We start from the raw sequence: 11,224 nt of genomic DNA on the forward strand, positions 1-11,224 counted from the left end.
ACTAACTAGCCCCAACCTATTGCCAATAAACAATTTGTTTTCATGTGTCTATGATCCCCCTTTGCCTAACTGCTTTGCTGCAGTGAATCCTTCCTTCATCTTTTTTATTGTTCTTAGTTTAGAATAGCCTGTCGAAACTGCAAACCATCACTGTTCAAACCTCATCCAGATTCTTCACCAACAGCTGAAGAGAGACCAGCTAGCCTATTTCTCACTCCAGTGGTCAATCAAAATTTATTTGAAGAGACAGAAAGTTATAGACAGTCTCTGGGAAGGAATAACATTTAGTAGACTTGGAAAATAGTTTTCCAGTCAAACCGTTTATTTGCTGAAAAATGCAAAAGCTTTTTCCCCTCATCCTGTTACTGAATCAATACCATATTTTATAGGATGTTACAGCAGAACATAATAACATTGTTTTGTCTCAAAACAAACAAACAAAAATAGAAATATAAAAACAAAATTATTTATTTTAAAGCAATATTCTAAAAGATTGCATTTTGAAAATGTTGAAAAGAAACATGCAGTCATTTTCTACTTTAGTGTTTCTTTTTTTTTTTTTTTTTTTTTTAACTGTGTAATGCATGCTCTTATGGCTTTTATATCTTGCTAAGAAAAATAAATTTTGTGAAGTAAAGACGTAGCTTCCTCCTTTAGTAAAGAAAGCCAGTAAAACTCCACACAGCTGTAGCAGTGAGAACTCTGCACTTTTTATGCAGTCATTCAATTAAAAAGCTTCTCAGAGATTTAAGTATAATCAGCAGAGTATAATAGAACTGAATACAGAGAAATCAACAATCTTTCCAATGAACCAAGAGGAGAGCAGGTAGAAGATCTTTTTCCTTACCTGGGTTCCTGGCTCCTCACACCAACAGTGCCAACTTAGAAGAGAGATGAAGAAGCCCTACAACACTCTCTCCAGTACTGTGTTCATTCCTTCACTGTGCCTTACATAAAAAAAAAAAAAAAAAAAAAAAAAAAAAAAAGTTTATTCTCATCTGTTAGCAAAGCTCCAGCCAAACAGTACATGAGAAATCTGTCAGCAACTATATAAAAGTAAGTGCATGTAGAGATAAATTCAACTTTTTAATGAAAACAAACAAATAAACAAAACAAATCAAAACCTCAGAAGCTTCTCCATACTTTAAACTGCATGCATTGAAGCTATTTAAAAGTTTCCTTATCAACTTACTGTAAGACTGCTGGCTGCAAAGCCAGACAACTTTGCAGACTGGCACAACGTTGGTGTGGTTTGCTGCAGGCTCTAAAATGAAAGGTTGGAGGTTTTGTTTGATTTGGTTACTCGTTAATGAGGGCAGATCCACCCTGGTGATGGGAATGGTTGGCACAAAGCAGCCTCTCCATCAGCGAGACCCTCAGCAGCAGGTGTTGAGGGCGGATCCAGCCTGGTGATGAGAATGGTTGGCACAAAGTAGCCTCTCCATCAGCGAGACCCTCAGCAGCAGGTGTTTTCTGGAGAATTTCAGGAACATCTCTCCTCACTCCTAGCTACCCAACATGAGAAGAAATACAGATGTTTGCATTAGGCCACAATGGCTCAGTGCACTGCAGTCTCCTTGCAGAGCCTGATAGAGGTGTACCACCTCTCTGCTCTTAGTTTGAAGGCAAAAGAGTGAGAATCTGTTAAGCTGGCACATGCTGGTAATTCATTATTGCTTTCACTAGGAAACGAGAGCCTGAATAGGCCAGGGTAAAAATACCTGTCTGACGCTGCATCCTCTCTTAGGGGGAGAAAGCTGGTTTCTGAGAGAAAGCAAAAATCCAAATACATTTGTGGTCATTTATGCCTCCTTGTCTTTTGCCACCCACAGTTAGCTCTGTGTTGAGTGCTTCTGCTTGGCCACATGGGCACCAACCTGAGACCCATAGAGAGCAGACACAGCCGTGACCAGCACAGAGGATGCCGTGTGCCTTGAAGAAACAAGTAAAGCCTGGAACAGAACCCAAAGCCTCCCAGATAACTGACATGTGACCCACCTGGGGAGCAGTGTACTGAATCCTGCTTCATCTCAGCAGGCTGGCAGAAACGTGTCAAGAAGTCAGAGTCCTCAAAACACATTCCACTGTTTCACAGAATCACAAAATAGCTTGGGTTGGAAGGGGCCTTAAAGATAACTGGTTCCAACCCCCCTGCCATGGGCAGGGACACCTCCCACCAGACCAGGTTGCCTAAAGCCCCATCCAGCCTGGCCTTGAGCACCACCAGGGATGGGGCATCCACAGCTTCTCTGGGCAGACTGTGCCAGTGCCTCACCTCCCTTTGAGTGAAGAATTTCTTCTTAATGTCTAATCAAAATCTCCCCTCTTTTTGTTTAAAATTATTCCCCCTTGTCCTGTCATTATCTGCCCAAGAAAAAAGATGCTCTCCATCTTTTTTATAAGACCCTCTTTAAGTATTGAAAGACTGCAGAGAGATCTCCCAGGAGCCTTCTCTTCTGCAGGCTGAATACCCCATCTCTCTCAGCCTTTCTTAACATGAGAGGAGCTCCAGCTCTCTGATCATCTTCGTGGGATGGAACCCAATGTTCATTTTCTGGGACCCAACATCATATATATCCTTGAAAAGGAGAAACAGTCAAGCTGTTTTTCCAGATCACAGAATCACAGAATCACAGAATTTCTAGGTTGGAAGAGACCTCAGGATCATCGAGTCCAACCTCTGACCTAACGCTAGCAGTCCCCACTAAACCATATCCCTAAGCTCTACATCTAAATGTCTTTTGAAGACTTCCAGGGATGGTGACTCCACCACTTCCCTGGGCAGCCTGTTCCAATGCCTCACAACCCTTTCAGTAAAGAAGTTCTTCCTAACATCTAACCTAAAACTCCCCTGGCTCAACTTAAGCCCATTCCCTCTCGTCCTGTCACCAGGCACGTGGGAGAACAGGCCAACCCCCACCTCGCTACAGCCTCCCTTGAGGTACCTATAGAGAGCGATAAGCTCGCCCCTGAGCCTCCTCTTCTCCAGGCTGAACAAGCCCAGCTCCCTCAGCCTCTCCTCGTAGGACTTGTTCTCCAGGCCCCTCACCAGCTTCGTCGCCCTTCTCTGCACCCGCTCAAGCACCTCCATGTCCTTCTTGTAGCAAGGGGCCCAAAACTGAACACAGTACTCGAGGTGCGGCCTCACCAGAGCTGAGTACAGGGGGACGATCACCTCCCTAGCCCTGCTGGTCACACTGTTTCTGATACAAGCCAGGATGCCGTTGGCCGTCTTGGCCACCTGAGCACACTGCTGGCTCATATTCAGCCAACTATCCACCATCACTCCCAGGTCCTTCTCTGCCTGGCAGTTCTCCAACCATTCCTCTCCCAGCCTGTAGCTCTGCTTGGGGTTATTGCGCCCCAGGTGTAGGACCCAGCACTTGGCCTTGTTGAACTTCATGCAGTTGGCCTCAGCAAATCGGTGCAGCCTATCCAGATCCTCCTGCAGAGCTTTCCTACCCTCAAGCAGATCGACACACGCACCTAACTTGGTGTCATCTGCGAACTTACTAAGGGTGCACTCGATGCCCTCGTCCAGATCATCGATGAAGATATTAAAGAGGACCGGCCCCAGCACCAAGCCCTGGGGGACACCACTAGTGACTGGCCTCCAACTGGACTTGGCTCCATTCACCACGACTCTTTGGGCCTGGCTATCCAGCCAGTTTCTAACCCAACGAAGCGTGCGCCAGTCCAAGCCATGAGCAGCCAGTTTCTTGAGGAGAATGCTGTGGGAGACAGTGCCAAAAGCCTTGCTGAAGTCAAGGTAGACCACATCCACAGCCTTTCCCTCATCCACCCAGCGTGTCACTTTGTCATGGAAGGAGATCAGGTTCGTCAAGCAGGATCTGCCTTTCATAAACCCATGCTGACTGGGCCTGATCGCCTGCTTGCCCTGCAAGTGCTGCATGATGACTCTCAGGAGGATCTGCTCCATGAGCTTCCCTGGCACTGAGGTCAAACTGACAGGCCTGTAGTTTCCCGGGTCTGCCCTCCGGCCCTTCTTGTAGATGGGCGTCACATTTGCTAGCCGCCAGTCAACTGGGACCTCCCCCAATAGCCAGGACTGCTGATAAATGATGGACAGTGGCTTGGCCAGCTCCTCTGCCAGTTCTCTCAGTACCCTTGGGTGGATCCCATCCGGCCCCATCGACTTGTGCACATCCAAGTGCCATAGCAGGTCACCAACCAGTTCTTCATGGATAGTGAGGGCCACATCCTGCTCCCCATCCCCTTCCACCAGCTCAGGGTACTGAGTATCCAGAGAACAACCGGTATTGCTGCTAAAGACTGAGGCTAAGAAGGCATTGAGCACCTCCGCCTTTTCCTCATCTCTTGTAACTAAGTTTCCCCCCGCATCCAGTAAAAGATGGAGATTCTCCTTAGTCCTCCTTTTTGTGTAGATGTATTTATAGAAACGTTTTTTGTTATCTTTAACGGCAGTAGCCAGATTGAGCTCCAGATGAGCTTTGGCCTTCCTAATTTTGTCCCTGCACAGCCTCGCTACATCCTTAAAGTCCTCCCTAGTGGCCTGCCCACTTTTCCAAAGATTATAAACCCTCTTTTTTCTCCTAAGATCAAGCCACAATTCTCTGTTGAGCCAGGCTGGTCTTCTTCCCCGCCAGCTTGTCTTTGGGCACGTGGGGACAGACCGTTCCTGCGCCATTAAGATTTCCCTCTTGAAGAGCGCCCAGCCTTCCTGGACCCCTCTGCCCTTCAGAACCACCTCCCAAAGGACTCCACCAACTAGTGTCCTGAGCAGCTCAAAGTCAGCCCTCCGAAAGTCCAATACAGCGGTTTTACTGGTCCCCTTCCTGGCCTCGCCAAGAATAGTGAACTCCACCATTGCGTGGTCACTCTGCCCAAGACAGCTCCCGACAATCACATCCTCCACCAGTCCTTCTCTGTTTGTGAAGAGAAGGTCTAGCGGGGCACCACCCCTGGTAGGTTCACTAACCAGCTGCATCAGGAAGCTATCTTCCACACTCTCCAGAAACCTCCTAGACTGCTTTCTCAGGGCTGTGTTGTGCTTCCAGGATATGTCAGGGAAGTTGAAGTCCCCCACGAGTACAAGAGCTGATGATTTCGCAACTTCTGTCAGCTGCCTGTAGAATTCCTCATCCGTCTCCTCATCCTGGTTCGGCGGTCTATAGCAGACCCCGACCAGGACACTAGCCTTGTTGTCCCTGCCGATCCTAACCCAAAGGGACTTGACCTTGTCATTCCCAGCCTCGAGTTCTACAACCTTGAAAGACTCTCTAATATAGAGAGCCACACCACCACCCCTTCTGTGCTGCCTGTCCCTTCTATAGAGCTTATAGCCAGGCATTGCAGCACTCCAGTCATGAGACTGGTCCCACCACGTCTCCGTGATGGCAACCAAGTCGTAGCCTGTCTGCTGCACGATGGCTTCCAGATGCCGTTGCATTTTTTGATTCTGGCCAAGAAAGTGTTGTTGCACAACTTGAGGACAACTAGTGAACTTATGTTCAGCCAGATCCTTATTACATCAAGTAAACTTGTCATAAGAAATCAAAATAAATAATAGTCACTGGCTCCATGGATGCTACAGGGTGGAATTTGTAAAGCTGTGTGAAAAATACTGGCTTCTGCCTCCCAGAAAGCATCCTCTAACACCTAGCACCTCCAGCTTTCTGAGGGCAGCTCCTGCAGCACTGGTGGGCTCCCCCAACAGGAGCTGTCTGGCTTCTCCAGCCTTACAGAAAAAAAGCTAACTGTGAGCTGAAACTCAGCTTCTGGAGCTGAGTTTCGTGGGGAAATATATCACCACCAAAGGTACTTTCCCCCTGGACTGCAGTCTCACAATTTTCACATCCATCTGATGCTGCTCCTTACCAAGTCTCTGGTCTTGAGTGCTGATGTAGCAGTCCCTGAAGACCAAAGTACTGTAACTGGAAGAAAGCAGGGAGTACCCAGAGAGGTCAGTGTATAGATCCATGACATTTTACAGCATACAGACTTTGGGAGAGTGTACAGTAGCCTATGCACTTATCAATGACCTCAATTTCATTATTCCTACAAGAAATACTTCTCATGCAAAACAAAGATAGCACTCCTTCATCTCTGCCAGTGTGTTTACAAAAGATAATTTTTCAAAGAAAGGGGAAATGTTTCCTAAATGGAGCTGAGAAAGCCAGTGAATATTCTGCCTGAGGTTGTCGTGTTTCTAGCTGGGTTTCACAGGGTCACACCTCATCTATTTCTTCCTCTATCTAATTCCTCCTGCTCCAAAAAATAACACATTATCCACCCAAGTTAACCTCTAACTTGAGCAAGAGCAGCTTACAGGCTTACCCTAAAGATCTGCTGAAGGGAGAAAACCTGAAACTGTAAAGGGGAAAAAGCAGAAGGAAGGAAGAAAGCACCACAGGAGCTTCTGGGAGGTAAGCAAAGCAGAAGTCAAAACCTCACAAATTTAAACGTCATCTCCTTGTGCTCTCCAGATATCTCAGATGCAGAGACAGGAAAAACTATTTTGTCCCATAAAATTCACAACTGCAGGTGGTTACCACATACCTCCAGCTCTTTGGGTGATGAACCACAGTTTACTGAGCAGCACACATCATCTCACACAGACATTGTAGATGTGTTTGCAGCTCTCTACCCTCACCTTCACTGTTGACAAAGCCTGGAGTTTTAAGAGAATAAACTGGCACTTCACTGGACAAAAATCAAAATCTTCCTGAAAATGAAAAACAAAAGAAATCTCTCATCCCTATGTGGCAAATTAAAGATTTATATCTGTCTGGACTTGGACAAAAACACACCTAGTAGTTCATTCAATAATTCAGGTAGGTATTTTTCCTCCTCTTTAAACTTTTATCACCCTGTATGTCCCCCATGAGAAGGGACACTGAAAGAAACAAACAGAAAAATGAAGGTACCTTTAAGCAGAAAAGGCCATCTGAACAGCTTCAATACTGAGCTGTTTTGACAGATCCTCTGGCAATAAGGAAAGTGAACTGTAAAATATCTCATTTATTCTGTCCGTCGCCGGCCTCCCGATGACAAGTGTGGCATTCCCTGCGGCATGGTGCGGCATGCGGCATCGCCAGTGGATGGGCACCCGTCACTTGTGCTCTCCTTCACCAGGAATCCACTCCAACATAGCCACTGGAATGACAGCCCCACAGCTTTGCCATGGTACACCTTTATTTAACCAGAGAAGTTCTGCCAAGTGTGGTTAAACACACAGAAGGTAGCTCCCTGCATCTCCATGAGTCTTGGTTTCCTTTGTTCCATGTGTTTCTATGCCAAAATTAAACTTTTTTTTTTTTTTTTTTTTTTTTTTTTTTTTTTTTTAACCAGGTACTTCAAATTGAGAAGAAATGGCACAGCTCCCTCTGTTTTGCACAAGCTAAGCTGGTTCACTCTCATGCCCATCCTCCACTCTTCCCTTTGCATTATTTCTAGTCTAAATAGAGGTGGCCAGAAACTTTCCAGATCTGTCACCAGTAAATTCTAACTTCTTCATTGACTTGCTTTCCAAATAAACCAGAAGTCTTTTCCATGGCTTCCTTGTGCTTCTAGCTCATCTGCCATGAAGTGAAGCACCACATTTCTCTCTTCTCTGGAGCCCCAAGATCAGGGGAGACACAGATGTTTACCCTCAGACAAAAGCTCATAATAGAATCACGACATCATTTAGGTTGGAAAAGACCTCTAAGATCAAGTCCAACCATTAACCTGGCACTGCCAAGTCTACCACTAAACCATGTTCCTAAGCACCTATGCCCCTATATGTCTTTTGAGTACCTCCAGGAATGGTGACTCAAGCACTTCCCTGGCCAGCCTGTTTCAATGTCTCACAACCCTTTCACTGAAGGCATTTTTCCTAATATCCAACCTAAACCTCCCCTGGTGCAACTTGAGGCCATTGCCTCCTGTCCTATCACTTGTCACTTGGAAGAGATGACCCCCAACCCGCTACAACAACCTCCTTTGAGGTAGTTGTAGGAAGCGAACCCCAGTAGGGCCTCCCTGCATGACCAGAAACTCTGGGCAGATTTAGATGTTGAGAGTCAGAGCTGCAAAAATTAAACTTGTCCTTCCAGATGTCTTGCTGTTTTTTTTTTCTCTTTTCTTTTTTTCTTTTTTTTTTTTTTTTTCTTTTTAGAAATTTTAACATGGAGTCATCCATCACCTCTGAAACACAGAATAAGGTGGAGGATGTGGGGGGCCTGGCACTGATTCCACCAGAGAATATGGCAAGAAAAGATTAAAATATGGTCAGCACTAGGAACAGTTCAGCTGCTCACAGGGTCAGTGGCAGGGCCTCTGTCTCACAAGGTGCTGATGTGGTGGGAGTGATGTTTGAACCGCCACCTTTCTTCCTTCCTGAGAGACAGGAGGGCCAGCCCCCTGGCCCTGGTGGTGATGTGGAGGCTGCAGAACATCCCCCACCCGTTCAGTGCCTTTCCTCCAGCAGTGTTTCCACAGAAGATGTCTGTGAACAACTCCCACCACAAAGCTCCTTTCAGCCTGGCAGTCACAGTGACTGTCAGGGTGCTCCCACAGTACAAGCCTGTCTTTCATCTCTGGTGCTGCCTCTATCCTCTGATACCATCACTTCACAGTAATGAAAAGAAGGTGAATTTTATTTCTTTAGAGGAAAACTCAGCAGTATGTGTGAAAGAGAGTGGCACTTTCCCGCAGACATGGTGCACTGCAGTGGGAGCACCAGGGGCTGGTGAGCATTTCACAGCTTATAATGCTGACGGCATGACGTGTGCATGTGCTTCACTTGAAAGCGCCCTACACATGTGCTATGCATTTGAGATGCAGGCAGGTCATTTGTGTGCTGAGTTTTGATTTGATTTCAGCTGAGCTCCTATATAGTTAAGATCCAGTAATAAAATTTTCTAGCTTGAGCGCTGCAAGACAAGTCAGTACAGAGCTGCACTATCAAGATGTCTAAATGCAATGTGATTACATGGGCAGAGAGATGTCTGTGGGCTTTTGCAGCAATTGATGGGATAGAAATATGTTTTTGTGCTTACCGTATCATAAATTGAGTTTCACTTGAAATGAGGCAAAAGAAGGAACTCAACTGCTGGCCTATTATTCCATCCATTTGGACAGGAAATATGGAGTGCTACAGGAGAGAAAGCCATCCTGCCTGAAAAGGCAGGAGAGCAGAGAGAGAATATGGCTGAGATTACTTTAAATTATATTATAAATAAATTAGTTACAGTACAGTTAATTAAAAGTGATTCTTATGAATCTCCCTTTGATAAATCTTCATTACTTTTGCCAAGCATTCCCAAGCAGAACTTTTATCTGCTATCATGTTTAATGCAACCTTTCTTTTCTTAGGCTGCTTCAGAACTGGTGCAGCTGCATTAGTTGGGAGCAATGGGACAGGTGTCACTGCAGTTTTAAGACCAGGAAATGTCTCTGGAAGGCAGCATGAAATGGAAACTGCTGTGGTGTTACCCACAGCTGAGCAGCAACAATACTGAACTTCTAAGAGGTAGCTTTCCATTCCAGCCCTGTCTGAACAACAAGAAAACTACAATCTAAACAGTCACATCAGCTTTGCAACAGAAGTACATCTGCCCTAGTGTCTGTCCTGCAGGCTGAGAGCTAATTTGCTAGATTGCTGTGTGTTCCAGAATAGAGCTGAGGCATTCCTGGGAAACTTGGTCTGCATCTGTGGATAGATGAAGGAGTCACAGCAGAAAACAGGATCCTTCCAAAGAGGCTCAGAAATGCAGCTTGGCTTAAGTAATACTGCACTATCAGACCTCTGTGCCTACTTGTGCTCAGGCATGAGGCCGTGCTGACAGGGCAGCATCGCCCACAAACCCAGAAGTCAGTCTGGGACAGGAGGGCTTCTTGTGGTGCATCAGTTTCTAGGATAACAGGGGTGCTATCAGCCTTTTGCAAAAAGGGAGACTAATGGACCATCGCCAATACCATTGCACTGTGCTTTAGTGTTTGAGAGTAGTGCTATTTGGTGTAATTTAAAAGGTATGTATGTCTTTATATATATATATATATAACATACATCTATTTAAAAGGTACGAAATCTTGATTTACAGATTGTACCAACTTCCTCTTTCATTCTTTCATTGCTTTGTGTGGGTGTAAATCCCAGCGTGTGCTGGGGAAACCCAAAGGCTTTAGGGTTTTCATGCTGGAGGAGATGTAGATAGTGTGGATTTACTAGTTCAGCTAGGCTTTGTCCATGGGCTCAGGGTCAGAACAATTCCTGCAGCACAGCTGGCAGTGGATGAGGGCAGAAGAAACTCTTTTTTGGCTTAACATCTCTTGCTCAGGGACAGTGTGGTCATGTTTGGCTCCAGCTACATGTGTGTATCTGCACTTAGGACCTGTAATGCTGGCCTGCACATGGGTATTTTGCAGGCAGGAGTAGACTTGTGGCTGTTGTCTCTCCTCTCTCAGGTGTTTCTCATTTTGGGATAGTTCACCCCAAGAGAAAGGCATCAAGGTCCTTTTGAGCAATGGCCTGTCCCCAGCCTGGCACGTTAATGGGCCAGGAGTCACCAAGCCCACTGCAGGAGTGACCTCCCCATTGGCAACTCCTCCACTTGCTGCAGGGGTCCGACCCAGGGGGTGTTTTAAGAGCAGAAATACTCCTTGTGCCTCCGTGCTTGTGAGTCTGCCCAGCTGTGTTAGCACCTGGCTTTTGTCTGATACAGAAAGGGGAAAGAAACAAGAGTCTCTTATCTCATTGGGAAAGCTTTCTGGGTCATGTCACTACTAAGGATAGAAAGGAACAAAGGTTTAGAAGGAAAAAAGATTTTCCTAGCTGGTGTGAGCATTTTTCCAATTTTTATGCAGCACTGTGCTGCATAAATGCTCAGTCCTTCAAGCACTGTATGCATGAATGACCTTGCAACCCCAAACAGGCTTTTTGCAGGACTTTTATTTAAAGCAATTAAGATGTGGAATTGCATGATCATTAGCAAAATTTCTGTAGTTTTACTGCAGGCAAACCTCACCAGCAGGGAGCACCAGCAGACAAAGTATTTTAGAGCTTTTCACTACAACCATAAAATACAGATTGCATTTAACACTGACACTGACACTAAACATTTTAAAACTCTTTTATTTTTTTAACTGCCCATTAAGAAAATAGATAAATCAGGAGTAATGGGGCAAGATATTTTAATTTATTTGACCACTGGTCAAGGTCGGTAAGTTGATACCCATCAAGCTCCCTGCTGATTCATCT

This window comes from Netta rufina, assembly GCF_964035555.1.
Source record: "Netta rufina genome assembly, chromosome: Z".
Lineage (NCBI taxonomy): Eukaryota > Metazoa > Chordata > Aves > Anseriformes > Anatidae > Netta > Netta rufina.